The sequence below is a fragment of the Amphiura filiformis genome, chromosome 2 (genome assembly GCF_039555335.1).
Source record: "Amphiura filiformis chromosome 2, Afil_fr2py, whole genome shotgun sequence".
Taxonomy (NCBI): domain Eukaryota; kingdom Metazoa; phylum Echinodermata; class Ophiuroidea; order Amphilepidida; family Amphiuridae; genus Amphiura; species Amphiura filiformis.
In genome coordinates, this window is record NC_092629.1 from 56,191,992 (window position 1) to 56,207,345 (window position 15,354).

Sequence of the window (15,354 nt, forward strand, 5' to 3'; positions counted from 1 at the left end):
TGTCTATGAGCTTCTATGGATGAGATTGTCGGAAATCTGGCCTACTAAAATCTGGCTTGTGATTGGTCGCCCAGATCTCGTTATGGTTTAAATCCTCCAGGTACCTGTCATTAACATTAACAACTACATGGTACACAAGTATGCCGCCGTTGTGTTGTGTAATTGCATGAACGCGTCAGTAAGTGCATGAGCGTGTCTTGCATTTGCATGCGGTTAAATTTGATTGATAAACAAGTATGATTGACAGTGTGAGTGTTAGGGACTTTCCCCGTTTAAAATTAAAAGTCCATAGTCGATTTTTAACCTGGATTTCGCGATTAATAAACTGGCAGATTATAAAATCAGAATTGTTCAGTATTGAAGTGCCAATACAATTATGACATTATGATATGTTGCATTCCATAATATAAGCCTACGTACACTTTTACTCCCAGGGGGCCACTCATATATAAAAGTTGTAAGCATGCGTGTGAATGCACTTCAGAAAAGCATCCTTAACAAGGACAACCATTGTGTCTTCAAAATGACCCCTAACAAGGATAATGGTTTGTTAACCATACCCTTAACAAGGACAAAGTTACAAGTGGAGTAAATCCAACCCTTAGCAAGGATGCATGATCAATTTTGAAGAAAAAAGTAAAAGACATCAACTTTCAAGGTTTCTTATTTCCTTTATTATTATACTCTAATTGGATACTTCCTAACTGGATTTGGTAGGCTTAGGCCTACTCAGTTATCATTATTCAACATAATTATCGCCTCCATTATTATGGCAGTATATTTTATTATGAAGATTGTAGGGGTATAGGAATGTGACTAGATTTAACTACCCTTAGCACGGACATATGGTGTCAAAAATGACACCCTTATTTGCTATAATCAGTGATTTTGAGACCCTTAACACAGGCCCGTGTTGCAGTAGAAAAAACCACCCATATTCCGCGTTTTTGTTCACAGGCATGCTTACAACTTTTTATATGAGTGGCCCCCCTGGGCTTTTACTGTCACTAATATAATTATATAAACTTTTTCATAACAATTTTATACTAGTATTTTGATGTAATACAATGTAAATATCAGTATAATTTCGAGTTCAACTGAATGCTTTCATCATGATTAACATTAATAACATGCTTTTATTTATCAAAAACTATAGCATAGTCTACCTCTATTGTGGTCATTGCTGCTGGTCATTGCAGACAATACCTGCATCCATGGCTACCTGTTGTGTGTTGCTAGGCAAACACTAGCTTACTACACTTGACAGAATAAGCATCCATTTAAGGCACACAAATTGAGTAATATTACTTGTACAAAAACAGGAAATGTACAACAATGCATATTTTATAAATCTGGTAGGTTAGTTCATCATCACATGTGAATGATCGAGTCTCAGTCAATATCATTGATTTATTAGGATCATGGATGTACAAAATAAGATATTTAGTACGTCCATGCTAGGATATTTCCTACCTCTTCCTAATCCACCTTTGCCACCAGAAAAAATCCTGGTGGCACCACAGTTGCCTAAAAATAGTTTGATTGGCGTAACATAAAAAAAAACAAATTAGGGGCAGATCAGGATTTTTTTTTCCTTTTTTTTTTAAAGCTGTAAATTGTGTTTGATTAAGGCCTTGTAAACTTTTGGTTCTTCTTTTTTTTTAATTTCATTATCATATTTATTTAAAAAAATTTTTGCCAAAAAAAAAAAATGAAAGAAAACAAAGTCTAGGGTCGGGCCTACTTTTAGGGTCAGCCAGTTTATGTCAATCAAACAATTTTTTAGGCCTTATTTGCATGCATTGCTGCAAGCCACTTGTAACTTTCCTCAAATCATCAAATTTATGCTCCCGAGCAGTGTTCGAAATAAGCACTTATCCTCTTGTCCAAAAATCACTGGGGACAACCATATTGAGATATGTACTTATCCTCTGGACAACCACTATATTTTACCTCTTAAGGTTACACGAAGAAACGATAAAAAACGTATAAAAGACGTATAAAGTTGTTCTCTAAAACCGCTTTTCTCAGCAATCAAATATCGCAGTGAGTCAAATGTTGGTGCATGGATGTATCTTTACATTATTTTTGTGTTTTATAAAATTTTAGAATCCGTTTGAAAATCCTTCGTTTAAATCATTTTTACGCACCATGTTCACAAGATCAAAAACACGTTCCATGCAGTTTTTTTCAAATGTTCGCTCCGTATAAAACCACGCCGAGTGATTGTTTTCTCCTTTTTTGTATTGTACTACAAATCGATTAAAGAAATAATGTTGCCATGGGGAAGAACCAAATACAGTACCGATCAAATTTAAAAAGCCCGCTTTTTGGGGAACATTTTCGAGGATCTTGTCTGAGAAAAAACTGTTTTGTGAAATTATCGATATCTTGATAACGGGGCGTTAATTTAGACATCTGAATACCTACATCATTTCTCGACATTCTGCCAATTGCTATATCCCATTTGATTTTCACTCCAATTTGAAGCTAGTATTGCAAAAAACGAGGTTTTCCCTCCATCAGTTCGTTCAAAATTTCAGCGCCGACATGCGTGTTTATTCTAAGAGCCATTGTGCGGACGCGATTGTAATCAAGTAATTACATCAAATTATAGTTACATATCCGCTTCGAGAAGAAGAAATTATGTAAGCTGATGTATGGTCCAGTGGATAGAGCGTTGGACTGGGAATCTGTTATGAACAATTTTTGTGGGTTCGAGTCCCCATGTGGCTGAATTATCTTTCCTTTTTCTCCCTTTTCTCATTTTTACTTCCTTTCTTTCCTCTTTTCTTTCTCTTTTTCTTTTTTCATTTTTTTTTCATTTTTTCTTTCTTTCTTCCTTTCTTTTTCTTTCTTACTTTCTTTTTTTTTTTTTTTTTCTTTCTCTCTCTCTCTTTTTCACTTTTTCACTATTTCTTTATTCTTTCTTGCTCCTTTCTTTTTAGTTTTATTTGATTGATTCGCTGACTGCAGTGAATCGTGATTGATTGTTTTTCACTTTATATAATTCAGAAATTTGTAGGCCTGCTAAGTCTGTCTTTTTTAATATTCTTCCCAAATTCGATTTGCAAATAATTGCTTTTTGATATTGTTGTTGATGTTATTGTTGTACCCTATTACATTGTAATCAGGGGAATAGCAGCATTGATTTATTTCATCAAAGATATCAAGGCTATAAATTCAAAATCAACACATTTTCCAGGGCGTAGCTTGACGAAGTGCCCCAATCAATTTTAAAATTTATAAAATCCTTATGAAAATTGCCGAAAATGGCTTGTACCCTCCCCGGCATCCGACCCGCATGTCGCCTCATGTAAACCCCGCCCGCCCCGACTCACGAGCTCCGGCACGCGAGCTATATAAGCCAAGTTTCATGTCTTGACCGTGGATCAATATTCTATTGTAAGTAGGCCTACGTCCCAGTACGCTTGTTCATTTTCTGCATGGCTGTTTCTGTTATGAACTTACGCCCCTCTTAAATCAAGCGCATGAAAAACTCTCGGCTAACCTTAAATATGACACATTTTGGGGACAACCAAAATGTTTTGAGGACAAGCAGAATTTATGCTTTAGTTGTCCTCCGGACAACCTCCATATTTTCCTTATTTTGGACACTGCTCCCGAGTCAGTTCCAAATATGTTTGCTGGATTTGTTCGTTTGCTTGCACCGTCGCTTGCATCCTGACGGGACCAGGCTCAGTATAGATCTACTTCTTACAAGGACTCTGACTGATTGACATTTTAATAAATCTCCACAAGTGCCAAGTGGTCTCTATACATGCATACACACACCCATTCCATGATTCAACACACCATTTTGTTCTGAACAAAACAAATGCATGGCATACATTTGTACACTGTAGGCTATTATAGCAGGATATTTTAGCAGTATGAAATTTTCATGATCTAACAATTTGTGGTATTTTTTATTCACAGTTTCAAAACACATTCTTCTTGTACAATATAAATCAAAAATATTTGTGTGTGCTTTTTTATGTGCTGTTTTAAATACTACTGGAGGTACAAAAGGTATGAAATTTAAAACCAAGCGAAAATTCCCCATTATACAATTTACTCAATGCAAGGACTCTTAATGGAGCAGTGGAACAACAAGTGTTTGGCTTGGAGTTTCCATGGTGATACTGGTAGCAGAGGATGTGCATATGTACAAAAAGTCATGTATAGCTAGTGTTAGGGTTATACATGATGAACTGAACACAAATATTATTGCACTGTTCAATTTATTATTATATTATGAATTTTTGATAATTTATAAAAAAAATATAATTACCCATTTCATTTTTATTATATTATTATTATTTTTATTATTAAATTATTATAAATTGTTCATACCTATGTGATAATCTCCACATTTCTGATTACAGAGGGCATAAACAATGTGGCACAGGTGTGCAATATCAGTAAATGTCAAATGAATTAAGGCAAATGAGTTTTTTTTGAAAATCATATCTGTTATTATTTTAAAGAAATAAGAATAACAAAATATTCTGGTATGTATGAACAGGGTGCATTCATATATTTTCTAGTGATTTTTGTGGCATAAATTCTTGTGGCATGCACACTTTCATGCTTGCTGCGCTTGCAATATACATGTATACTGAGTATCTTGACCATAAAACAATAAAATAATTGCCAATTAAATTTGTTCATTCTTAAGGGAGGTGTAATGAGAGCTCTAATGAGCGTGAACCTGGTTTGGATTCCAGAGGGAGTGTGCCTGTAACAGACACAGCCACCAGAAAAGGACCAGCTCAGATCGCGCGCCAAATAAGTTTGCAGTCCAGAAATTTCATTTTTTTCTTAGCCTTGCAAAAAATAGGCCAGTCCACTAGTAGACGTTGTAATTGACAGCTTGACAGTTCCGCCGGAGGATAATGTGAATCCATAAGATGTGGCGATCAATTTCACGATTAAAATCTTTCCTTTGGGACGATTTCCATTTCTTGCTATCATTTAAAGCCTGAAAGCATCAATACTAAAGATAGGCTATCAGTCGCTTGTACAGATATATGTTAACATTGGATTCCATTTCTTGTTTATTGTTCACTGTATGGAAAAGCCTGTTCTGTTGTATCTTGTATTGGGTCGCATGTCATGAACTGGGCATAAAAAGTTTTACACACACTAAAATGTCAAAAATCACACCGATTTGTATTCAACTGAACATAACTTTTTATTTTGTACATATCATGTATATGAAAGTATACATTTTTAGGAAGTCTACATTACAAGGATCTCATATGTGGCAAAAACAAAGTCAATATTCAGGGTGGGTAAAATTTATATAGGGTGTAACATAATAATAATTTTAAAATAAATGCAATTTGTTACACCCTGGTAATTTTTTCCCCATTGATGAATAAGTAAAAACAGATATTGATCTAGAAGGATGTAACCATGGCCTTTCATTTAAAAAAAAATCTGAGGGCTGATTTCATTGTGGTTAGAACATACAGGGTGGTCAAAATTGTGTATTTTTACCAGGTAAAAAACAAGTTTTCAAGCTATATAGTCCCTTGAAAGACCTGTTTATCTGATGTGTGATTATTTACCATCTAGATAAGTTTAGAAAATCACATTTGCTTAAGTTTCCTTCTGCTTTGTAGAGCTAGTATTGAGAATACAGGGTGATCCATTAAGCGGAGATGATTTTTGTTGTGCGATGACCAAAAAATCCATCTTCTTCATAATACATTGGATTTTGTTGTGTGGTGATAAACAACACATATTAATCTTGTTTTATATTAATCATTTCTGCTCTATTAGGTTATCAATGTTCCAAAACCTAGAAAGGAAGTATGAACAACGTACACAAAACCCCCACAGAAAATGGGTCAAAATGAAGTTAATTAACAGTCAATTAATTAATTATTAGGTTGCATAACATTCAAAACTGTTTATATCATGAAATAGATCTAGTATCAAGAATACTATGTATGAAATTTGTGGTTCATGCTACTTGTACTTTTCTAAATACAGCATTTCAAAGTTGCTTCCTTTTTTGCTTTTTGTGTGTAATTCCTATGGTGTGCGACGTCCTCCCATGCGACGTCCTCCGATCCCCCGCAACCCACTCAGACATTTTGACCCCCAACTCGCTTGTTACTAATCCAAATGAGCTATAAATGGTCTTAAATGAAGGGGTAGATCAATAGCAACAAAATGACACCAAATTTAATTCTTTAGGGGATGTAATTCTGAAATTAATTGAGACTGAACCATAAAAAACCTATTCACATGTAACAAATCCCCCATATTTGATAGCCCAGTTCACGACATGCAACCATTGGTAGTATTTCCCACATATATGGTAGGAGTAAGGTCCAAAAGTAGAGGGTCAGAGTTCACCCCCGAGCTTGCACATTCCCAATATATGGAGGGTGAAAAATTAATATTTTTTAAATTTAGGGGTCATTCACCCCTGATCGGGGTTAACGCTACCCCTGTTTCCCTGTTTCTTCTTCTTCTTCTTATTATTATTATTATTTGTTCATTAACTACCGGTATGTGATTTCATGTTGATGACAGGTCGAGGGGCATAATAAACAAAGTGGCCCGCAGACTCAGCGTTGCATGGCCATAGCCAGTATTGCAGAGCAAAATGCTATTCAAATTTGATCACTTTGCTATACAATAACAATATGGAAATGTGTAGCAATTCTATGCCACAGACGAGACCTATACAGTGAAGTGTGCAAATGTAACAAAAATCAAGTAGTGCAAGCGGATAATGCTACGCATGAAAAATGCACAATTACGTCCAAATTGTATTTTTTATTTTGATAAAATATGTATCAAAGAGCCCTATGACAAAAAAAGAAAATGTTTTTGTTCCATAGGAAAAAAACCATTATTTTTTTATTATCTGCTGCTAACAAAATGTAGGAAAATATATTACATCTTTTTTAATCGATGAAAAAAAATACTGGCACAGCTGATATTCAGTTGAAATTTGTTTTTTGTTAACTTTAAAGGGTGTATATTCAAAATATATCATCAATCATTGTCAATTGCAAAGTTCATATTTGTGAAAAAATTTCATTTTAACATGGAATTGCCCATCCATATCTTGAAAAGTATTGATGCTACATGTATGCATACATTGTATGTGTATAATTTTGGTATCATTTTTTACCAAGCTTAATATTGTCCTGTGCCCCACATTTTTTTTAAAATTTGAATGATCCAGTCAAAATTCCATTATCAAGCAAAAAATATTTAGAATAAAAAACAAACCTCCAAACATTTTCTTTTCCAAGCAATGACATCAAAAATGAAGGGTAGGCCTACTGGTCATTAGTTCAAATCATCTTCCAGACACGCTCCAGAAGACATGCAAATTATGTACAAATGTATGAAGTACAAAAGAATTACTTTGATCAATACCAGGTGATTGTGTCTTCTGTCCATGTCTGGAGGATGATTTGAACAAATGACCTTCTGTGCAACCTATAATATATACATGTATATAGGTTGTCATATTGGAAGTGTTATGTTTGGTTAAGTTGGGATGAAGTGGTGTGCATGCAATATATTGGAGATGTTTCTACTTTGAAGTGGGGGAGGGTCATCTGGAGAGTTCAAGTGTGGTGAGTTTTTACCTACACCCGATTTGAAAGAGTTATATGCGGGAGTTATATTTGGTAAAAGTTGAGATGTGGACATGTGGTATGGTGAGTTGTCACCTTCAGCATATTAAAAGAGTTGTTTGGTGACATTGGGATATGGTGTGTCATAAAGATAAACTCTTCCAATACGCTAAAGGTGACAACTCTACATATTTGAACTCTCCAAATTACCCCCTCCCCACTTCAAAATACAACTGTCCCATAACATTGACAGCACACCATATCCCAACTTTACAAACAAAACTTTCCAATACTAGTATGCTCAAGGTGACAACTTGTACCATATTGGAACTCTTACCAAATGACAACTCACCATAGTTGGATTTTCCAATTGACAACTCACCATATTGGAACTCTCCAAATGCAACTCACCAAATAACCCTACCCCCACTTCATAACACCCCAAAAATATCAGTAACACTTATCACCTAGCTGGATCAATAAATAGCCCAACCACCCCTGCATGCATGTAATGTTTAGCCTCGTAAAATAGCCTCAAATTATTAGCCTGGTCTTAGCTTAGCCTTTAAATATTGCGAGGCTTAACTAATTTAAATAATTAGGCTAATTTTCAGGCTAAGGTGAGGCTAAGATGAGGCTAAGACAAGGCTAATTATTATGAGGCTAATATTCCGTGGCTAATATTTTGAGGCTAATGATACGAGGCTAATTATTTGAGGCTAATTATGCTAATTATTTGAGGCTAATTATGCTAATTATTTGAGGCTAATTATTTGAGGCTTATCTAATTTAAATAATTAGGCTAATTTTCAGGCTAAGGTGAGGCTAAGACAAGGCTAAGACGAGGCTAAGGATATTAAGGCTATTCACGAGGCTTATTTTCTGAGGTTAAGTTGAGGCTTAGATAAGGCCTCGACCTTTGGTAAGGCTAGCATTGAATGCGTAACTATCGTGTGCAAATTCAAAGCTAGAGTTATCGAGTAACCTGCATGCAGGCTGCACACAATCACTTTCGCGGGACCTGTGGTAAATCAAACACAGAGTGCAGTATAACATTTTCCCTGAACCATGGACACGACGCTATGTGACGTATTGGTATTACACTCTAGTTTAGCCAATTGTAGAACCTGTTATGTGCCTATATGATGACGTCAATGACGTCAGCTGGCCATGTATTTACATATTATATTAGGCACCGGAGTTTCGCGATTTAAAACAGCAAAATGCGCGGCCGGTTTTTTATAATGCGCGAAAGTCAAAAAGCGCGAAAATGCGTTTTCCAGTATTTACCCTGCTGCTAGTCAAAAACTTGCGTCCAGACAGATTTTTGTGCGTCCAGACAGATTTTTGTGTGTCCATCTAAAATTCACGATTATGACGATACACACGTACCCCGGGTCTACACCTCATCAAATGTTGATTGTTAAAAAAAAATAAAAGTGTATTTTCGCCGTGATATTCCATCTCCGAAATTTTTCTCATTTCTGTGTCAGTTTTGGTCCGAAACGTGGTCAAAAACAGGTGCAAAAACATGAGCAAAGTCTGTCAATCTTGAGCAATTTTCGTCAGTTTTCACTTCCGCATTTCTTTTTTAAATTAACGTGTTGTTGATGCTACAAAAAACTAAAACACGCGCTACCACAAATAATACTGAAAAGGGGTTATCATTTGGATTTTGTCTTTAAAATTGCTTTTATTCATCGTAATAATAATACAGGAAACCTAGATTATTTATGAGAAAATACACTAAGTTAAAATATTAAAAATTGAATATTGTCAGGTTGTGATAAATAATTAAATAAACATTAACCGCACGTTAGCGGCACATGCTTGGTTGTAAACAAATCAATCGGGACTTCCCCAGGCCAGCGATCATTCGAAAGCATGCAAAAGTGCACGATTTCCTGACGTTGCATTTACAAATATTGCAGAATTTACTTCAATTCTCAGCAGGAGGGTCGCAATGACGCACACTAACGGGAAGCCTGTTATGTTTGTAAAAAGGTTATTATTGGTGAATTTACATTGAAAAGTAGTGTGTTTGGCAAAATTCTCAAAATTCACGATGGACCACCAAAATCGCGATGGACCACCCAAATCGCGCGAAACTCCGATGCCTATATTATATCGATATTGAGACATATATTGGTAAAAATACGTAAATTGTGTGACTCTACATGTACGGACAAAATTTCACATAAAATGCACATTATTTTCCACAAGAAACAAGCAGTAGTCAATCTTGAACGACTGTCGAGGAAGTCTATTTCGAGCTATTTTTCCGAGATGACGCACATTGACTGCCAATTATTCGGACCCTTTCCGGCAAAAATACAGCTTATTTAGCCAGTCTCATCATGCAATGCACATGCATGGGGTCATCGGTTATAATATTTTCCTAGCATATTGAGGTAACTCCTTACATATTAGCTACTTGATTTTTCACGATATGATAGTACATGTAATGGAAAGAAACGACCAATTGTTCGTTGGTTTTTTGCCATTTAATTTTTTTAAACGATGACGTAAAAATGCATCAACTCTTCCACAGAAAATATACACTCCTACATGTGCAGCGTGTGCCATCACATGCATGATCGCGCATTGGGTGTGTGGCTGACTTCATTTGCGCAAACGAGTGGCTTATCCTATTATAATTAGTACTCGAGAATCCTAGCCAGAGGTACTCAGTACACCCATGACACCTCCGTCACTACGTCTACGATTTCCACTGTCCTTCTCCGTACGAAGGAACAGGGCCATGTTCAGTTCAGTTCAGTTTAGGAATTTTATTTCAGGCGCACCACCAAAAAGGTGTAAGATTATATAACTGATGATTAAAAGCATCAGTAGTTCAAATAAAATTCACATCTATAGTAGTTCACTTCACATCAATTAGAAGGTTCACATCAAATGATGTTTCGGGCTACGAGAATCCTTGCTCAAGCAAAGTTAGTCCTGCCAGCAAGACTTCAGTCTTTATCATAAACATAATGCCATCTACTGACCTGATCTAGGTCGACGAGTTACAGTTACTGGAACTAAACTCTAAAGCAAAGTCACATCATCATCATGACATGACATTGACATGCATACCAAAACTTTCTCTTGTCTATGGCTATGCTATGGGAAATGCACTCGCCTTCCCTTTTGGGAAGGACACCGTTAAATAAACAAGTCTAGATGCTAATAAAATGTACTCACTTACCTTCTGTTCCGTCGTTTTATGCATCGTTAGGGAGATCAATAAACAGTAAACAAACACCTCTTTCCACCTAGTCGGGATTATGCACTTTCAGTTTCTCACGCGTTTGAACGGGAATTGGATTGCGTACTTTTTCGATGTCTAGTGAGCAAATTTCTTCAATATTTTGAGAAAATGATGTCAAATTTTCTATTCTATATTGTTTGGTAATAATGTCTTTTGCCAATAGTATGTTTAAAGTTGTAATGTTGTGTTTTTGATCGCAAAGATCGGATATTTTCGTTCCCGATTCGAATTCTGAACCCTTCGCAAGGGTGCCGATTTCGGCAGAACTTTGACGATAATTTTGCCTTTTTGGACACTAAAATGCATTCGATCCTTAATTTTGTTTCAACCGAGTCTTAAATTAGCAAGCACAATAAGGTTGGTACCACTTTTATATACATTGATAAAATTTTAAAGATTTTTTTTCAAGTTTCTAACCGGCGCAAATCGTTAAGTGTGTATTTCCCATTGACATCCAAAATGGGAAATACGAGTCTGATGGACATAGGAACGGCGTCCATGAGACTCAGCGAGTCTATTTCCACCCGAACCTGCTGCACCAATCAATTATGTAATCAGTAAATACTAGAAACATTATTCTCAAAATTCTACTATCTAAATCACTTTGCTTTAATCTCACCTTCGTAGAAACTGTATTTTTACCGTGAATCAAACCATTTAATCATTCTGTAAATAGTATGTAATGAATAATGACTGCAGTGTATTATTTTAGGAAGAAATCTGTAGACTTGTTTTAAAACTACCAAATCAATACGACGAGTTTAGTTTAGTAGGGACAGGGCGACGAGCTATTGGCGCGCCATCTGATCATCTGAGGAGCCCCAGCTGATATGTGAGAAAGCTTACTTTTTTTTTTAACCAAGGCAAGTAATTATAAAATAGTGATAGTTTCCCGGAACAGCACAAATTATAGATAAACTTCATCTTAGTCATAGCTGGAGCTGGAGGCCAACCCATATACATAGCCAAAGATTTGGCAGCCATATGAAGATGAAGAATTGAAGGTATTTCTAGTCGGGATTATGTAGGTAACCCAGGTAAACCTTAGTTAACACATTTGCTAGTCAGTCAAATTCGCCGACAATGTCAATGCATTTTTACATAGAAATTTAAAACAAGTGCCCGAAGAAAGAAACCTACATAAATATGTTTTCTATACTTCACTTGACCCAAATATATGATTTTTTATGGTGATAAGTCACCCGCACATGGAATTTTAGAGGGATTTGGATAGCATTTCCATTAAAAAAAGCTGCTATCATAATGAGACTAAGATCTAGAAACACCCCCGAAATGCCGTTTTGGGGAATTTTGCTAGCTGAAACTTTTTGATGAAAGTCAATCTTTGACAAGATGTAACTTTGCTACGGAAAGTGCTATGAAAAAATGGTTTTCAGTTTTGGCTTTGTTTACTCAAGGGCTTTAATTTGATATATAAAATGATGCAGTTTCATGGCAAATTTAAATTCACCTAGCTAGGTATGTTCATAAAATTTTGAAGTTCAATATTTTTAGCTGAAAGTTCTTTCATTTGAAAGAGAATCAAATTACCTAAACAATAAGGGGTCAATCATGTTTGTAGTGCATATACTTTTGAAGTTACAGACAAAAATAGTGTCACCAAATTGTCCAAAATTTTGTGTGTGAAATTGTGACAGCAGGCACATGTACAATGTACACTACTGTATGTGACCCCAGATGACCTCCTATTCTTTACTGTAAGAAAGCTGTTTTGGATGGTCTTGATTTACACACAAATTGCTTTTAAACGCTTTAACGAAGCGTCCACTTGGTGGAACATAGATTGCACTATGTGATAGCTTATGAATCCATTATTATGCCAGTACCAACATAAGTCAACATCACTTAGGTTTTGGTTGTCAAAATTAATTTTTAGTAATTTTTTCCATTGAGCCCCACAGTAAAGCCATTTTTGGACCGTACAGGCACATTCCACTTCCCTATGGACGAATAGCGCCACCTATTGTGTGTGATGTGAGCCTGGCTAACCTAGCATACCTAGATTATGCACTTTCAGTTTCTCACGCGTTTGAACGGGAATTGGATTGCGTACTTTTTCGATGTCTAGTGAGCAAATTTCTTCAATATTTTGAGAAAATGATGTCAAATTTTCTATTCTATATTGTTTGGTAATAATGTCTTTTGCCAATAGTATGTTTAAAGTTGTAATTTTGTGTTTTTGATCGCAAAGATCGGATATTTTCGTTCCCGATTCAATTCTGAACCCTTCGCAAGGGTGCCGATTTCGCAGAACTTTGACCATAATTTTGCCTTTTGGACACTAAAATGCATTCGATCCTTAATTTTGTTTCAACCGAGTCTTAAATTAGCAAGCACAATAAGGTTGGTACCACTTTGATATACATTGATAAAATTTTAAAGATTTTTTTTCAAGTTTCTAACCGGCGCAAATCGTTAAGTGTGTATTTCCCATTGACATCCAAAATGGGAAATACGAGTCTGATGGACATAGAACGGCGTCCATGAGACTCAGCGAGTCTAGGTATTTCCTAGACTCGCTTGCCAGTCCTATATACGCCGTACCTATGTATATTGAGGACTGGCTTACGCCATTTTGCTCACTAGACATCGAAAAAGTAAGCAATCCAATTCCCGTTCAAACGCGTGGGAAACTGAAAGTGCGATAATCGTGACTAGTATTTCCCCAATTTTTAAGAAAGGGGACAGGACCCTGGCATCTAATTATCGCCCCGTGTCGTTAACCAGCATATGCTGCAAAGTCCTTGAGCATATAATGCACTCAAATATCATGCATCACTTTGATTTCCATTCAATTCTCACAGACAAACAGCATGGTTTTAGAAGTAAACATTCCACAGAATCCCAACTCATTCTCACCATTCAAGACCTGGCCCTTTCACTTTTAACAACAAAACACAAATTGATATGGGTAATAATGGATTTCTCAAAGGCATTTGATGTCGTCCCTCACAATCGCCTTTTACAGAAACTCAAACGCTACGGCATTCATAACAAAACACATGCCTGGATCACTAGCTTCCTCAAGCATCGTGTCCAGAGGGTCGTCGTCGGTGGTGAGCATTCGACATGGACCGACGTTGTTTCGGGCGTCCCTCAGGGCACGGTGCTTGGGCCGCTACTGTTCCTGGCATGCATCAATGATTTACCCAACAACATTAATTCCAGTGTTCGTCTTTTCAAGAGACGATCATGCGTTGTATACAGAGAAATCCAAAATGAGTTTGATTCCAAATGCCTCCAGGAGGACTTAAACACACTTGTCTCTTGGGAAAAAGATTGGCAGATGCACTTTAATCCCCAAAAATGCTTTGTGATGAGATTCACACATGCAAGATCTGTTAAGAGCCAATCTCCCTTATTATGTACCCATCTGTGATACAAAAAAAAATAGAATTTTCTCTAAAAAATAATTTTGGTACATATTAGCACCAACAACTCACATGTAAAATATGAGCGTGCACAGCGCCCTCGTTCAGCTTAAAAAAATCCTTGAAATTTCAGCCTCTCTGAGCCTTACTTGCAAATGGTAAACTTTGGAGGTGCATAACATCGCATGCCATCATCATCCCAACCTGCATTTTGCATTTTTTAAAGTACCAAATGGTTACATTACAAAAACCAAGAAAAAAAATTGGGATCTTGATGGCGCACAAAATCAGCAAATCCAATGATTTGATGAAAAGCGCCCTCGTGCAAACTTCAAAGCATCATAACGGGCTGCACCATCAAGATCCCAAGTCCGAACAAGTTTGAAATTAAAGACCTCCATGGCAAGTTTCATTTTTCAGCAAAAAATTTTTGGGATTTCGTTGGCGCACCGAGTTAACAGAGGTCAAAGGTCAAAATTTCCTATTTTCGCACATTTTTGCACGCCTGTATTATTGCGTGCCAACGTCACCTGACTCTCCGAATAGGATTTCATCAAAGAAGAGGTAATTCTCTGCAAGAACTGAAAAAAATTAGCTTGGGATCTCTTGATCTTCATATTTTTCTGATTTTTTGAAAATGGACTTTTGACCTCTTTTTCCCACTCGCTGCACAATGTGGGCTTTTTACTGCATCACAAAAAGATGCGCCAACAAGATCCCAATTTTATTAGTCATCGTCTAGCTTCTTTGGCGACCAGTAGATAAAACACAAGCAACAGCTAATTGGGATCATGTGGGCGCACTAATATAAAAGAGGTCAAAGGTCAAGCTTTGTGCCAAAGTGATGCATATTTGCCTATGTGCAGCACGAAAGTGGAACTTTGACCATAATAAAAATGTGCGCCAACAAGATCCCATCTTACTTTTTGGATGATTGGATAAAGGGGCTTATGTATAACTGATAACAAGTAAAAAAAAAAAGTGGGATCATGTGGGCGCACTAATTCAATAGAGGTCAAAGTTCATACTTTGTGCCGAATTGGCATTATTTTGCCTATGTGCAGCACAAAAGTGGAAC

General features: G+C 36.4%; 1 protein-coding gene across 1 annotated transcript in view; it reads right to left on the reverse strand.

Annotated features, from left to right (window-relative positions):
* Nucleotides 1-11,451, reverse strand: part of LOC140146420 (TPR repeat-containing protein DDB_G0287407-like) — a 64,132-nt gene extending 52,681 nt beyond the window's left edge. Inside the window, 2 exon segments of the mRNA XM_072168264.1 lie at nt 10,822-10,888; nt 11,409-11,451. The gene's annotated coding sequence lies outside the window, so the exon portion shown is untranslated.
* Between the last annotated feature and the right edge of the window lie 3,903 nt (nt 11,452-15,354).